This window comes from Ursus americanus, chromosome 3 (genome assembly GCF_024610735.1).
Source record: "Ursus americanus isolate L20-20 chromosome 3, mUrsAme1.1.p, whole genome shotgun sequence".
Taxonomy (NCBI): Eukaryota; Metazoa; Chordata; class Mammalia; order Carnivora; family Ursidae; genus Ursus; species Ursus americanus.
The window spans coordinates 38,504,785-38,520,812 of record NC_142129.1 but is presented as its reverse complement, the minus strand read 5'-3'; the positions used below and the strand labels follow the sequence as shown (position 1 = coordinate 38,520,812).

Sequence of the window (16,028 nt, the reverse complement as noted above, 5' to 3'; positions counted from 1 at the left end):
TCTTATCATTTAAATCAGAAGCCACGGCAAGAGAGGTAGTTTGGGAGGAAGAAAGACAATTACCTTCAAAAGTTTCCCATTTGATTGTACAGCAAAGTCCAAGCTCAGACTGGAAGCCTACTTAGGAGTTTCCTTTCCTATATAGTGCAGACATGAATTGAGTTGTTTGGCAGACATTTACTTGTCTCTGTCTCGTTCTTGAGGTTTGTATACACTCCTGCAGTGCATGAGCTTAGACATGTGACTTGCTCTGGCCAAAGGGGTATGAGCAGATTAGAAGCAAACAAAGATTTTAAATGTGCCTGAATAATTTTGCTTGTTTTGTTGTACCAGTGTCATTCTCCATGAAAAGGAAAAGCCCCATGTGGCCACCAGTAAAAAGAGGACGGTAGAAACATAGAACAGATCTCTTTCCAATCCATGGCTTAGAGACAGGCCCAGATGCTCCAAAGGCTGAAACAGTGCCACCAAGCCCAGCCAAGGCTAGATCCGCTGAACCTGTGTGCAGGAAATAGTTTCTTACTTTTAAGCCATTGAGAATCTGGAATTGTTTCTTATGTAGTCTAAATTAATACATGTGGTAATATACTGCATCATAATTGTTACATGTGTCTGTCTCCTGATTTGAACCATGTAAATTAGAAGGCAAAGACTCTGTTTATTCATTTTTATGTCTAAGAGCCCAGTACATGTTCAGTTACTGAGTCAAATCAGATTAGTCCCATCTAGTACATAATTTACTATTTTTTGAAAACATACTGTAGATTTTATTTTTTGCAGTATGCTTCAAACATTTTTAGAAGTAGGTAGAATACAAATTTAAAAATCTAGCTATCTGAATAATTTAAAATCCTTTGAAATTAGGTGAATATTTTAGCTATGAATGCTACTTGCTGCTGTTGAAATCTGAGAAATGCAATGGAAACTATATCGTGTGGGCTTTTACCTTTATTTGTCAATCACTGATTCACCCAGCCTTCCAGCAAAGTAACATCTTTTCACTTTCTGTCTTTGTGATGCCATTAAAATAAGTACAACTTGGAATATAGTGTGAAAAAGTAACAGGGGAAATCAGGAGACAAAGACAGTGGATATAAAAATTGAAAACATGAATGAAGGTATGCACAGATTAATAGTACAAGTTCTCTTTGACACTAAGCAAAAACTTATTTAGCATCACTACTCTTTGGCAAGATTTTTTTTTTAATTGCCACAAAATTCTTTGGTAAGAATTAGCCATGTAAATCTAAACTACTAGAAATCTTTCAAGTTTTACCAAGGATTAAAAACAATAATTCCTAGCATTCAGGAAGCCCTAATCAACTATTTAGCATTCTTTCTGTCTTATCTTTTTATCACTTACCAATCTATCATTTTGAATTATTGTCCAGTTCACATTTCTCTCTCACATGGATGTGAAGTGAGGATGCCATGCTTACTAAAACACAGCGTATTTAGGAAGCTGTTACAAAAGTCCACGGGAGAGAAAGTCAGAGCTGGAACTGGATAGTAGCTGTGGATCTGGAAGGATAGTAGGTATAATTCACATTAATTATTATGGGCTTGCATATAACTGAGTGTGCTGAGGTAAAGCAAAAAACAAATAAACAAAACCTGAGGTTTTAATCCCAAGTGACAGATTTTTATGCCATTACTGAAAAGTAGACAGTCAGAATGAGGAGCTGATTTGGAAAGATATTTTCATATATGTGAGTCAATGATGTACAATGTGCTTTTCAGTATTCACTTGTTATTATTTATCCAGATGGGACTACTTAGTTTAATTAGTACTACCATTTCTTATCAAACTGGCACATGTGTAGAGACGTTATGGCATGAATTAGAGTTTAATTTCTTCCTCCCACCCAAACTCCCAATTTGGTATATTAGACTTTAATAATAATATGGAGAAGGAGGAGAGAAAGAATGAGAAGTAAAAGGAGGTAGAGAGGAAGACGTTAAGGAGGAAGAATGAAAAGAATCCCACCCCTCCATTTTGGTTGTCTGTCAACCATTAGTCACATACATTATGAACATTATGAATATTAATTCAATTTAGAAAGCATCACATTTCCTTGTATACTTGTTAATTTTTCCATATTTGACTAATGCATAAACCAAGGTTAGAAGAGGTTAATTATTGACCTTTGATATAAAAATTTGGAAAATATTTGTTCTGTGACTTGATCTCCACATTGCCTCATATGTGACTCTCTTTATCCCATGTTTGAAATCAGTCATAAGTGTAGTAATGGAATGCTGTTCTAATTTTTTCTGGCCAGACATAACTAAAGGCCTATTTTTTCCCCAATAAAGTGTTTATGCATGTATATTAATTCATCCATTTGTCATAAGAACAGGAACACCTTAAGGGGAAAAAATTGGTAGAATTTTAACCCAAATTAAATTTGATGTCAAATCAGTACACATACATTGTTTCATACCCCCTCATATTTTAGCCCAGGAGTTAGAAGTCATGATTCCACATCAAGCAATCATTTTTGTATTCAGCAATTATTAAGCAGAAGTATAATATAGGGGAAAAATGGAGAGACTTACCCTATTACAGTCTACTGATTCTTGATATCCACTTGCATGTATTTTTCTTTACCTTTCAGCTGTTAAAGACGTTATGAATTCTGTGACCTAAGAGAGTTCTAGCAACTGTTAGTATTTGAGAGAAGTCGGAAATCTATTCTAGTCTTCCTCAGTTAATGGTGTATCAAAAATGTATGTGTTTTCTCCTTCCACTTTGAAAATCTAGTACATTTCTTACTTTTCTTGATTTGTGTTCCCACTACCCATTCAAGAGTCTCTAGGTTAATTAGCCATAATTACTGATAGGGACTGTATCAATGCAACAAACATGATGGCATTAAGAACTGATAACTTTGTAACCCTATTTACAAATGAGATTAGATAATGTGCCAAATGTTACATAATTAACTGTTGACAGATATGAAAGACCTCATTGTGGATAATCTAACCCCCAACCTAATATAATTTTTAAAATATTGATGATACTTATACACCAAAGGAGAATAGTACATGTAACAGTCTGTTAGGGAGTGATCAGTATTCCTTCTACTTCTTCCCTGGGTATTGGTGACTGGGCAGAGATCATTTTCTTTTTATTTTTCCCAAGCTACTGGGATTGCAGAGAAGATGGCAATATCCAGAAGTGCTTTTAAAGTACCCAGTGATGGAAGAATTTTTGATGTCAGTGAATCCTAAAATCATGTATTCTCTCCTTCCCATTATGTCCTTACAAGTTAAAGCAGAAACTTCTAGACACGCGAGTGAGCAAATGATTCCACATGGTGCTATGGTAGAAATGTGCCCATTTTCAGATAGATATGGTAATCTGAGAAAGATAAGAGTTTCCTCAAGGTGTATTTTAGAGTCAGTGAAGATATACTTTAAATTCAGGTTGCAGGTACAAGATATAATAGATCAGAACAAACTTCTTGTTGGGTAATGAGATAAACATGCCTGATACTACTCATTAGACATTTAATGAAAAACTTTTAATCAAAAAGGGAGTATTTGATGGGGCGCCTGGGTGGCACAGCGGTTGAGCGTCTGCCTTCGGCTCAGGGCGTGATCCCGGCATTCTGGGATCGAGCCCCACATCAGGCTCCTCCGCTATGAGCCTGCTTCTTCCTCTCCCCCTCCCCCTGCTTGTGTTCCCTCTCTTGCTGGCTGTCTCTCTCTCTGTCGAATAAATAAATAAAATCTTAAAAAAAAGGGAGTATTTGAATCTTAAAAAAAAACAAAAACAACTTGTAGTGGCAAACACTAGTAATATTCAAGAGAGGGTGCTTTAAATGATAGTTCTCAACCATCAGTCCCTTAAGACAGAGAATCCTGCTTATAAAATGGACATATCATACTGTTGTAGACCAAAGCCATTAAAGTTTGCTTCTTCCACTCAAAGTCCACCAATCAACCTTCAGTTTAAGATTTGGTTTCCTGTATAGATCTACCTATAGGGAGAAATGTAAAGGTTATGGGATGAAATGTCTACTTTAAAATGAATAAATCAACATTCTGTTTTTTACAAAGAAGTCTCATTGTCTTGGTTAAAGGGAATTGGTTTCTGAAGAGGTTGATGGCATTCGGTGTCTTGTAATATTTAGATTGCAGAGTCTTCAAAGTTGACCATTGGGTCCTATATCAAAGGAATTCACTAAGGCAAGAAAGGGCCCCTGTGAGGCTCTTGAGAGTTAACCTCTAGGCCTCAATCCCTGGAGTAACAATATTGTCCAGTGACTGAGAGAAAAATAATTATATATGTTTTTATCTTTCACGTTTATTCATTTAACAGCTATGTATTGTGTGCCTACTATGTGCCAAATATATAATTTTGATTCATATTTAAATCCTGTTCAGATGCTTTATAATTGGGCTGTTTTATTTACTTTCATTCTTTTATAGCATGTTGATGCAGCAATTGGTTTTACATGACTCAGTGAAATTGTCTATACTTTGACATAGTTTTCTGCATAAAACCTAAAGCCCTGTCGCATTTGATGATGTTAACATCAGTATGCTTTAATTTTCCTTAAATTACACATTTACACTTGTGGTTGGACCTACTCTTCAATGCATTGTTTTACTGCTCTGCTTATGATCTCTAGTGCTATCATTTTTACTGCACTGAAATAAGAGATAGCATCCATTAAAATACCGTATTTTATGTGGAACAATGGGAATATGAAAAATGGCTGATCTTCATGATGAGATTTGAAACCTCAAAATTATGCTGATATAATAAAATCAAAATTATGCCACATAATTTTGTATTGTGATGATAATTATATTATCCCTCAATGTATCATTTGGCCTTTTGCTTTGAAAGAGATTACATGGTTAGATATGGAAAGAATGAATCTGACTAACTGGTATCTACCAACATTGGCTACTAGTCTTTGATACCCTTTATTATTTCTGAAATAAGTATGGCAGTTTTATGGGATGAGATTTAATAGTGAAATGATTCTTCACACTCAGCATTCTTCAAAACCACTGCACAACTGGTATTTAAAATTAATAAAATTAAAGTTGTATACTAGAGAGTGAATGGACTCAGATGTAAGAGCTCCTTCTTAATAGCACCCAGCTGTGTGATAAGAAGTACTTCAATTAAAACCAAGTTAAACATTAAACATGTAATTACCTCTGTTTTGGATTCCTCAGTGATATTAATTTTGTGAAGATGTTCTTATGTATTTTCTATAGAATACTCTTAAGGAGAGATTTTTCAAAACCAAGAAATGTATTAACCCTTAATCATGGGTGGATTTGGGAACATAGGTAATCACTAAGAAACCATTGTCTCTAATAGCTCAGAGTCCAAATATTTATTTAGGTAACAAACAACCTGAACAGTGAAAAATTTCAGCCTAATCTTCATTAATTAATCTTATTTATTCTAATTATTTAATCTTCATTTATTAATCTGCATGTACAGAAATAAGATCCCTGATATCTTTGACCCAAATAAAATATATGCAGTTTTCTATGACAACACTCATTTTTATAATCTATTAATTTAATATAATTATATTGTAATGAGCTTAGGACTTAGCTAATTCATCATCAAAGCAATTAGTTCATTACTCAAATAAATTGTATGTGTCTACTGAGAGTAACTTCTGTGCTCTCATGATGGAGATTCAAACATTCACCAGCCTTACCACCCAGGCTCTCTGCCCTGTTTCCCTGGCAAGCAGCTTAGAATGGCAATTAGAAGCTTGGGCTCTAGAGTTCAGAACACTAGCATTCATATCCTGTTACCGTGCACTCTGATTTTTCTGACCTTTGTAAGTTATCTGTCCTCTTCAGCCTCAGTGTTCTCCTCTGTTAAATGGAGACAATGATAGTATCACAACTCATATTGTAGCTGGGAAGATTTAATAAGAATCCTGGGCAACATCAGAGAAAGGGGAAGCCTCCTACACTGTTGGTGGTTATGCAGACTGGTGCAGCCACTCTGGAAAACAGTATGGAGATTCCTCAAAAAGTTAAAAACAGAACTACCCTACGATCCAGCAATTGCACTATGAAGTATTTGTCCAAAGATATAAAAATACTGATTCAAAGAGACACATGGCACCCTGATGTGTATAGCAGCATTATCAACAACAGCCAAATTATGAAACAGCCCAAATGTCCAGAGTGGCTGCCCCAGTTTGCATTCCCACCAACAGTGTAAGAGGGTTCCTCTTTTTCAACATCATCACCTGATGAATGGATAGAGAAGTTGTGATACACACACACACACACACACACACACACACACATATATATATACACACATATGATTTGAGAGCAGCTGATTTGAAAGCAGAAGTATTTATATATATATATAAATATATATATAATGGAATATATATATAATGGAATATATATATAAATATATATAAATATATTTATATTATTATATAATATATATATAAAATATATATAATATATTATATATATAATTTTTATATATAATATATAATATATAATTATAAATATTATATATATTTATAATTATATATATAAATATATATATTTATAAATAAATATAAATATATATAAATATAAATATATATATAATGGAATATATATATATAATGGAATATATATATATATAATGGAATATATATATATATATATATATATATATATATATATATATAATGGAATATAACTCCACCTTAAATAGAATGAAATTTTGCCATTTGCAATGATGTGATGGAGCTAGAGTGTATTATGCTAATCAAAATAAATTAGAGAAAGACAAATATCATATGATTTCACTCATATGTGGAATTTAAGAAGCAAAACAGATGAAACTAACAGGGGAAAAAGAGAGAGGAAAACCATAAACCAGACTCTTAACTAGAGAGAACAAACTAAGGGTTGTTGGAGGGGAGGTCGGTGGGTGATGGGGATTAAGGAGGGCACTTGTGATGAGTACTGGGATTGTATGTAAGTGATGAATCACTGAATTCTACTCCTGAAACTAACATTACATTATATGTTAACTAATTGGAATTTAAATAAAAATGTGAAAGAAAAAAAAAGAATCCTGGGCACTGTATATAGGATAGTACATTAGCACCCAATAGATTTCTTAATCAAGGTAGACTTATAGTACCTATCATTTATAGTTGTCTTCTAAAAGATTTGGGTATTCAGTAGACTACACAAAATAGATAAAAGCAGCAAGTTGAGATAAAAATGAAATGCAGAAAACAAGGAGCTTCCTTCCATAAGACATCTGTGAATAGCTAATGACCATAATCAGGCAACTAATTTGATTTTAAGTTTCTTGGTTACTAAAGCAACGTTCTGATAAAAAAAAAAAAATTGTGAATAAATTGTTGGTAGGATTGTAGTCTAGAATAGCACTTATCGAAGTATTTTATAAAACCTTATTGGGTTTGTATTATTATGTAATCTGGGCTAATTGTTGGGATACACTCGTGTAATTGTAACAGATACTACAGTTAGCAGTCAAGTTCATGAATCCTTCAGATGGGTCCAAAACATGACATTTCAAAGTTCACATCTATACTAAAAGTTGGGTCAGCAATGTGTTTTTGTTCCAATTTTTTAAGGTATAAAATGGAAAGTCATTTTTTCTTTTGTAAAGAATTTGTATATGTTGTAGTTGGACTTGCTATAAAAATAGCAGTTAAATTTTGTATTCTAGAAACAGGATACAGTGTTGATGTTAATTGTTCTTTCACTTTTTTATTGAGTGGAATCATTTTGCTGATCGCCGCTTTGGGGGCAATAGATTTACTACTTATCACTCACATTCTGGTATTGCATTCAGAATCTTCTAACTATTAATTTTATATCAAATTTACATTTTTATTGTTTCCAGAGTGTGTTTATTTTTTAATATTTCTTGCTTAAGAAGTTTGGGCACTTTTATTTATTTTTTTAAAAGATTTTATTTATTTATTAGAAAGAGAGAATACACAAGCAGGAGGAACAGCAGGCAGAGGGAACAGCAGGCTCCCCACCGAGCAAGGAGCCCAATGCAGGACTTGATCCCAGGACCCTGGGATCTTGACCTGAGCCAAAAGCAGACAGTTAACCCACTGAGCCACTCAGGTGTCCCAGGTTTGGGCACTTCTAAAACTACAGTTTCCTTGGCACAGTAAGTTGCTGTTTTATTACTGAGGGCAGATTGCACTTACATGTACTAATTCTTTGTGATTACTCTCTGAACTTCATGGTAATTTTCAGAAGGTTGGGCAGGTGTTTTGAAACTGCCACCCCCCCCCCCCCCCATGAAACTTATCTTCTACCACACTTTTTAGCCAACAGTTCTTTTAGTAGTGTCTAGATTTCTGTTTAATTGAGTCAGTTTAAAACAACTAATTAATCTTTATAAAATTGTATTTGTTTTTGGCAAATGACTTTTGATTTGGCTTTTCTTTAAATGCTGTTTCATTTAAAGACATGGCTGACAATCCTATTCACCTTTCATCTCGATGAATTAAATAGCTATGGATCAGTCCGGTCCTAAACATTTACAAAATCCACTCAACATCATGTGAATGAGTAGGACATTAAGTGAAATTATTTTTAAACAGTTATTGCACTTTATTTTGTAAATTTTTTATTTGTGCATTACCTTTCATCTTCAAAATGTAAGAGGTTCCTATGATCTCTTTCCAAAATTTCAAGTTCTTTCTGTGGCTTATAATACTCCTCCTGATACTTCCTTGGCTACTGCCCTTACCTTATTTTCTTCCTTTTCTCTATGTTCTTCAGTTATACTCACCTCCTGGCTTCTCCTCAGACATGCTTCTCCTCATAGGGCCTCTGCTGCTTTTTCTGGACGTCTTCCCAAATGGTAGCATGACTTCCTTTTAGCACATCTTTTAGATTTCTGCGAAAATGCTGACTTCTCAAAGACGCCTTCCTTGACCATCTGTTAAAATTGCACCTCTTTTTATTCTCCTCTCCTTTGCTTTCTTTATTTTTCTTTGTAGCATTTATCATTACTTGAAATTTCATCTGTTTATTTAATTTTCTGCTTATCATCTCTCTTGTCCAATGGAATGTAAATGCCAAGTGATATGAATCTTATCTATTTGTGCTCCAGTGTATCTTCAGGATCTAGAAGAGTGCCTGGTGGACACCAGATGCCTGTTATTAAATTAACAAATGGATTTATTCCTTCATATGCTTTCATTTACCTTTTCAGACAAGGAAAAAATGACAGCATAGTTTAAATCAGGTAGATCTCCTGACAATGTGATATATCTTCTAATTTATGCAAAATATTGCTATTTTAAAAATGCATATCTTTTTATAAAATTTCTCTTTATAACTAGTGTATTTAATAACAATAATGTTGTTATTCAAAAGTGGGAGTTACCATGATACTTTTGTTATTGAAGTATGTGTGAAAGGAAACAACCTCATAGCTTAGGAAAGGTTAAGATACTCTCAGATTTCAGAAGACTCCTGAGTGAGTTTCCATCTCTTTTTATTATGTGCATAGAATAAATATATATGGGTCCATTCTCATCACAAGTTAAATAGTTTATCCACCAATTTAATCACTTATAAACTTTTTACCCACAAAAAGTGTGGATGTTTAAATTCTTATCCCCTGACCATATTTTCTTTTATTTTCAGAATTGTATTTTATTCCTATAACCAGTTTCTTAATAGTTGCAAATCTTACATAAATTCTATCTAAATTCTCCCATGCTCCTGTAAGATTAAACAATGTTTGTCTTGATCACGTGTCTGTGTGTCTGAATATACATGACATAGAGTTAATAAAAAGCTGATGAGTAATTTATTTTTAGAGTCCAAAATATATTTAACTTGATGGATGCCTGTAAACCGGCCTATGAATCAGATGGCAGTATAATCTTAATATTGGCAAAAGTGAAAAGCAAAGTTATGGTTTTATGCTAATATTATGTATTTGATGGCTGCTCAAGGAAATAACTATTGTAAGATTAATCTGAAGAAAGCAGAAGCCAGTCCCTTTCAATCAATGATTCTGAACACAAAATCCTTCTTTTCTGTGGGTAGAGAAAATAGCAGAATCCTTCAAGATTGTGAAAAGCAAACTTTTTCTTTGAAAGTCCTATTAGAAACAAAATAATGACTGTTAGCATAGATGAGTCGGGAATTTTTCTTCTTTGGGCAATTTTAAATTTATTCTTTGTAACATGCAATATAAGTATGAGTTGTTTAAAGTGGGCAACAATCTAGATCACTTAATATGTGATTTTTTCTCAAATTAAAGGTACTGGAATACATATTTTAATCTTGGCCTAATCTTGATGCCATAAATAGAAAATGTTGCGTGTTAATTATTTTAACATGCATCCAGTAATTTAAGCTCTTTTGGGGAGAGATAGGGAACAAGACAAAAATCTTAATTAAAAAAGTAATTGCCAAATTGTCTTACAAAGAAAAGATACTATAATATCTAGAAATTGTCCATAGAAAATATAAAAAATATTTCATATTTCTATTGGATATTGTTTAATTGAACATTGGGCAGTAATCAAGAGTTCAAGCACTGGCACTTTTATGTTTTGTAATATCGGACACTGCGATTAAGAGCTCCAGGATTTAAGTTCATTCAAAAAATTTGGAAGTCTCAACTACCTTTAGTGTCCTAAGAAAAATACTGAAAATAGAGTGAATTTGTAATTTAGACCATACATCTTCATTTCAGGTGCTTTTCCTCACTCTTTGGTCCTTCTCCCTTGCATTGTAGATATAGTGAGATCAGAACCCCATCAGAGCTCTGCCATCTATCTGCTGGATAACTGCAGAGTGATACTTGTTTAGATGCTAACAGTCATGAATTATCTAGTCATACATTTTAAAATATTTTGTTAGATAATCTAATGCTTTAATACAGTGATCATCAAACTGTGTCACTGGATTTATGGTAAATCATACCACAGATTACATAGTCGTAGACAGATTTTTGTCAATTTCCCTGTGTTCTTTCCTAAAACTGCTCTACCTAAGAATACCTATGATGGAAATAACTTGACAATTCTCTTATTCTAGCTTCCCTTTCATATTCTCTTTTCTCCCATTAAAAACAAAAACAAAAAACAAGAAAACATACTTTCATCTATCTTTAATGTTAATGTGATGCAATTCCCAGAGTTGTATAAATTTCCATAGTACACAACAAAAAGGAAACTCAAAATATCTCAGCTGAACCTTTTATATCAAGATAGCAAGAAGCCAGGTTAGGGCTTTTCTTAGCAATTATATATTCCCTAAAGATACCACTGTACTTCACGGAGTCCATAAAAAATCAGAAGTTGTATGACAGATGGTGACAAATTTGGAAGTACATAACATATAGATCTTTTAATTTGATCAGTTCATGGGTATTTCCTATCACAGCCAGTTAGTCATTTTTTTTTTAATGCTATTCTCTATTTAAAGAGAGCATCAAATGCTTTCAAAGACCTCCTGCAAATATGGTTGATGAGGGGATTTTCAAAACTTTGAATATTTTGATGAGGCCCCAAACTAGCTTTATTAAGATATTCACGTTTTAAATTCTGTTACAATTTGGAAACTGGTTGGTTGCAAAAATACTAAGTCCAGATTAACATGAGATTTGGATATACCCTTAAAATGGCAAATATGATTAAATATAGGACCTTAAACTTGCATCTTTACAGTGTTCATTTAGAAATGAGGTGGTGGAAAAGTGGATGAAAGTGAATGCTTTTAACATGTTGGAAAAAGAAAGTAAATTTTTTTTTTTTCCTGACAGGAAGTATAATTTGACTGATTCTTTAAGAACAGGCCTTTACCATTATGTGATATATCAGACATTTTTTCACTTTTGCAGCAAAGTCTAGAGTCTGTTCACTTCCTTAGAGCTAGGGTAGATGGGTCTTGGGAATACAAAAAGCAGGTAACCTGGTCTGTTTTCTTTGTGAACATACTGATAACAGCTCTTATTGCTTACTAATAAACATGTGTTGTTAGCAGGAGAACTCTTAACTATGGAATGCTTTTAGCAGAATATTCCTGGTTGTCTAGGATTCCTTATGACAAACAAACCAGCAATCCATGGATTTATGGGGCACAGCTGTCTAGAAAAATGGCACATTAACTGTATGCACTGAGTAGAAAATTGAAATGTTGCATGAACCAAATAGTTATTTTTTTTTTATGTAAGCAAAGTGACCATAAGCCTTACCTACTAACCTCATACATTAATCTGTTCCAGAGAATGTCAGATCCAGAAGGAGTCTGGGGAATTGCTCCACGGGTTTAGGACCTCCCCTGCTTTGTGTATGGGAACTGTGCTTGAAATTATGGGCAAAACTTGATATTGGATAAGTCCTGTGATTCAGGTAACTTTAATTTGACAGTCCAGTTCTTTATATTACCTGGTTTCTAATTCTTTATCAATGTTGAGAAAAGACTTAATTTATTAGCTGATTGATCATTAAAATTATTTTTTCTTGGAAAATAATTTTTGGCATGCAGCTGAGAAGTCGTTGACAGTAGTTGAATGACAATGCTAAAACACAGTCTTCTGTTTTCAACTACTACTTTTTATGAGCTGTGTCCTTCAGTACGCACATGTGCACAAATAAAAACAGTGTATCCGCTTTAGATATGGAAATGGCAGGGCACTGAGACTCTATGCATACTCCTCAGGTACATGTTACAGATACAAATAAACAAACAAAAGCTGGTACAGGTTCAAATAGGTGGTCACTGTTTCTGTTTGTGTATTCTTGGAACTTGCTGCTGTTGGGAGTCTAGCCTTCAATTCTCAAAAGACTTTGAAATGAGCTTCTATAAAAACCCAAGTTTAAACCTGTCCTGGAAAATTGTATGACTTTCCTGAAGCTAAGAGTTGGACTCTCAACCAACTGAGCCACCCAGGTGCCCCAGCCTTTCTAATTATTTAGGGATTGAATGGTTTTTCAGTTTTTTGGTATATGAAATTTTTTCTCCCATGAATTGTTAAGGAATACAATCTTGATAGTTAAATGTGCTCTCCATTTTATTGATTTTCCATGATATCCCCGATAATTAAAAATATAAACCTCTCTATTTATGATTATTTTAATAAAATAATTCAAGGTCAGTCATTTCAGAACATGCACAAAGAACCTGCTCTTTATAAATGATTTTATTTCATGGAAACTTCATTTTCCATTGGATAGGAGAGGACTAATAATTCCTACTTTGGTATATTAAGGGGTCATTGTAGCAGACATGAATTTTCATTTGCCCTGAAAAATAATGTGCAGTTCTCTCTCAGTTCTATCCATAACTGTTCTCTCTCGAAAAAGCATAAAAATTTATATACAAGTAGCAGGAAATGCAGTTTTTATTTCAAAACATTGGAAAAATAAAAAAGCTTATCATTTCCCTAAGTGCAAAGGACCTTATTGGTCCTGGAATTGTATCATCCCAAGAACTACATATGAAAAATTTCAAAAGTACATTTATAGTGGAAGCCAAAAATCATACCTAAGAGCTGCTTAGGTGGTATTATTTGTTGTTGGATTATTTTTAGTTCTTCTAGCTGAGATCAAACATTTCCATATTATTTTCATTTGCATCCCCCTTTTTTGTAATAATTAGCAATTCTCCTTCAGAGTTAGCTGTACAGCCAATTTAATGACACTGACATTAATTTCTGACAAAGGTTAAGCTTTTATTCAGAGTGAAACATTACTGTAGACTACACTTAACAAAAGGAGATCTTTTAAAATCAAAAATTGAACTACAAATATCTGAGGTTTTTTATTCTTGACTGAAATGTTGATGTCATTCAAAAGTTTACAGATAGACTTTGTTAAAGCAATATGGAACCATTTTAGAGATATATTTTATCTGATAAACCAGTGTTTCAGAGCAAGAAGGTTAAATGCTAGCAGAGACAAACCTTTTGGTATTGAGATTTTTCGAAGCCATCCTGGTAAACAAAGATGGTAGGCCAGATAAATCACCGTTAGGATGCTCTTTATACCAGGCCGATGGTCTAATTTGAAAGAAAGCATCCCAGGGGAATAAGATAAGTCCATACCTGATCAGAATTGAGCCTGAATATCTCAAAAGTAAAAATAAGTGACTCAGAAAAAGTGATTGTAAAAATCCATGAAGAAAATTTGAAGAGCTTCAACAACTCTAAACTCATACATATTTTCTGATAAATTTTCAAGTGTGGAAGTATTTCTGACTCTGTGGGCCCATAATCAAACAGATTCAAATTCACATTGAACTAGTGAATGTATTCATTCGACCCAGTCACTTGCCTTCATGAGCACAGGGGTGAGTGAATATGAAATAACTGGCAGGACTCTCTTTTTCGTAACTGTGCCAGCTGGTTAATAAACTTCAATTAAGCAATTGTTGTACTTCACATTTATGTGTTCCACAGACCATATATTACTTACAAAAATAGATCATTTGGAGAACTACTAGGCTTTGTGACGTATAAACACTTCAGTATGAAAATTGGAACCGTTGGAGGGAACTCAATAACTATGTACATATATAGGTTTTATTTCAGTCTATTCCAGTCATTCTCAAACATGGTGATTTTGCCCCCCTAGGGACATTTGGCAAAGCCTGAACACGTTTTTTTGGTTTCTACAACTGGGAGGGTGCTACTGACATCTAGTGATTGGAGATGAACTTCCCTGCTTTAGAATACCTTTTCTCTTCACTGTTCCATGGATTTGGCTTGCTCATTTATACCTTTCTACTTTTCCTTAGATCTTTTTTCAATAATTAGGAAGTGTTTTGCATTTTTGTGTGATAAGCTAAATCTCCCCTGGGATTCAAGGGCTATAACAGTCCTCCCTTCTCCTTTAGGGCCTCTCTGACTCTTCTGGATGTCATCCTTGGTCTGCAGTTCTGTTTAAAACTTCACGTCAAAATAAAAATTGCACCAGACAAAGTTAAACAGGTAAGGAAGACTTTATTTAAGATTTTTGAAATAAGAGAGAGAGACTAACCTCAATTCCACTAAAATGAAAGGAGAAAGTGTTTTTAGTGCTGGATGAGCTAGTGGAAAAATACTGGAGGGAGTGGAAATGGGAGCCAGAAATGGGAGGGTGGCGGTGGGGATGTGTAGAGCATGTTGAATTGTTCCTTCCTGAGTTTGCAAATGTTTTTATCTGTGATTAGGTTATCTACGTTAGGCAGTCAACATCCATTGAAGTTACTAGTCTACTCGTCCACAGACTACAGGAGAGGGCTGCTCTCTTCTTCAATGTTTACATTTTATTTTATTTTATTTATTTTTTAAAGATTTTATTTATTTTAAGAGAGAGGCAGAGAGAGCGAGCGAGCAAGCACGGGGAGGGGCAGAGGGAGAGAATCTGAAGCAGACTCCACACTCAGCACAGAGCCTGACTCAGGGCTCGATCTCAGGACTCTGATATCATGACCTGAGCCGAAATCAAGAGCCGGAACGAATGCTTAACTGACTGAGTCACCCAGGCACCCCCGGTATTTACATTTTAAATAGATGTTTCCCAGGTTCCTAACAAAGACATTTCATGGATTGTAAAACTGTCAAAAAAGCTGGGACAGGATTTACATATATTTCAAAGGGGCAGAGAAAGACGTCAAAATTACCAAGTTTGATAAAGTAAATGAACTAAGAAAAGGGACGTCAGGGGCCTAGAGTCAGGAAGATACCTGTCTAAACTTCAGTCAAGCAGAGGGGAACGGTAACACCATCCTGATCAGTTGTTACGGAGTTGGTTCACTACTTCTTTATAAGAGTTACCTCCTTCTTCCAGTTATGTGAAGATTTCCATACACAATCTTTCATTCTTTTTAATCTAAGCAGAGTTGGTGGTTGTGTGTGTGTATGCATGTGTGTTTGTGCTCAGTATGTAGAGTACAACATACCGAGATGGAGTAAATCCTTTAAAGTAATAGTGGTCATGTCTGTCTTGGAACTAATAATTTTATTGAAATAGGCATAAACTCTCAGGTCAGATATGTAGCTATATAAAACCTGAGTT

The 16,028-nt window shown here is 34.2% G+C and overlaps 1 long non-coding RNA gene across 1 annotated transcript in view; it reads left to right on the top strand.

The window, feature by feature from the left end:
- LOC123789061 (uncharacterized) overlaps nucleotides 1-16,028 on the top strand; it is a 1,398,020-nt gene that overhangs the window by 691,400 nt on the left and 690,592 nt on the right. Inside the window, exons 9-10 of the long non-coding RNA XR_006778655.2 lie at nucleotides 12,254-12,380; nucleotides 14,866-14,959. This is a non-coding gene — a long non-coding RNA (uncharacterized LOC123789061). The remainder of the gene's footprint in view (nucleotides 1-12,253; nucleotides 12,381-14,865; nucleotides 14,960-16,028) is intronic.